The sequence below is a fragment of the Loxodonta africana genome, unplaced genomic scaffold (genome assembly GCF_030014295.1).
Source record: "Loxodonta africana isolate mLoxAfr1 unplaced genomic scaffold, mLoxAfr1.hap2 scaffold_444, whole genome shotgun sequence".
Lineage (NCBI taxonomy): Eukaryota > Metazoa > Chordata > Mammalia > Proboscidea > Elephantidae > Loxodonta > Loxodonta africana.
In genome coordinates this window covers 150,001-151,442 of record NW_026975159.1, presented here as the reverse complement: position 1 = coordinate 151,442, position 1,442 = coordinate 150,001, and positions in this window count along the sequence as shown.

Genomic DNA, 1,442 nt, shown 5'->3' with positions numbered 1-1,442 from the left:
CTTGAGCCGCCCGCCTGGGGCCCGTGCGCCGGCTCTCGCGCGTCCAGATGTCCAGCCGCGGTGCCTCCCCCCGGTCTCCAGTGCCCGAGGGCGGCGTGGCACGGGCGCCGCGGGCCCTCTGACCCGCGTGCCCCTTGTCGCAGGCACCCGCGGTGGCCGCGGTGCTCGCCAGAGTGTGCCCCGCTCCCCCTCCCCCAGGCCCACGTGCCTCGCGTGTCAGGCGTTCTCCGTGTGCGGGGTCCTCGCGGCCACCTTTCCGCAGCCGGGGCGGGCGAGGCAGAAAGCGGGTCCTCTCCGGGGCTGTCCTCGCCCGCCTCCTGGCAGCCTTGGCGGGGGGTCTTCTCCTCCTCGCTTGTGCCTGGGCTGACCCGATCGATGTGGTGTTGTCGTGCTCTCCCGGGCCGGGTCCGAGCCGCGCCAAGACGAGGGACGGACATTCGTGGCGAATGGGACCGCTCTTCTCGCTCAGCGCGCGGGCCCCTCGCTCCTCCTCCCCACCCGCCGGTGGTGCGCAGAGGGGCAGGGGCACGGAATCCGGCCCGACCTCACTCATCTGCCCTCGTTCGCGGCCTCGCGGCCAGCGTCGGCGGTGGCGGGGTCCTGAGACCGAGCAGGACAGCCTCTGCTCGTGGCCCTGGTGTTCTGCCTCGCGTCGGGCCCTCCCCCGCCCCCCGCGGCGGGGGGGCTCTCTGGTCCGACGCACCCGCGCGCCCCACCCAGGTGGTGCCGGTGCGCCTCGAGTGGCCCTTTGGCGGTGCCCCTGGAACGCTCCAGGCCGTCCCTCAGGTGCCTGAGGCCGGGTGGCGGTGCCGTTTCCCCGTTCCCAGCCCACCCTTCCGGTCACCGCTCACGCGTGTGGGCGTGCGCCCCTCGAGCCGAGAGAAATAAAAAACAGGAGTGCGGCCGAGAGGGAGAGAAAGGATGTGGAGAAAAAAAAAAAAAAAAAAGAAGGGGGGTCGAGCGGGGTAAGACCTTTAGAGCACGCACGCCTCGCGGGAGGGTGCCGTGCCTGATCCCGAGAAGGCGGGGGTGAGAGAGGGGTGCGCGCGTGCGTGCCCGCCCCGGTGCCTGCCGAGACCCGCGTGAGGCAAGCGAGAGCGGAAGGAGGAGGGCCCGCGTGTTGCTTCCGCCGGTGCCGAGGGAAGTCGCCCTTGCGAGGTGGGGGCCCAGGCTGCGTAGCCGCGGCTGGGCCCCGGCGGTCCGTTGTTAGGCTCTGTCGTACCTCCTCCCCCCCGCGGGCCGCCCTAGAGCGCGGACCCCTCTACAGAGGGAGACCGGGGGGGTGTGTTGGGCTTTAGGTGCCCAGGCAAGCCTCGGGTGTGCGCGGCGCGTACCCGCGAGGCCCCGCGCGCTCGCCGGAGCCTGGCTCCGGTGAGGCGGGATGAGGCGGAGAAGCTTTAAAAGAGAAAACGGAAAAAAAAAAAAACGGACGACTCAAAAGG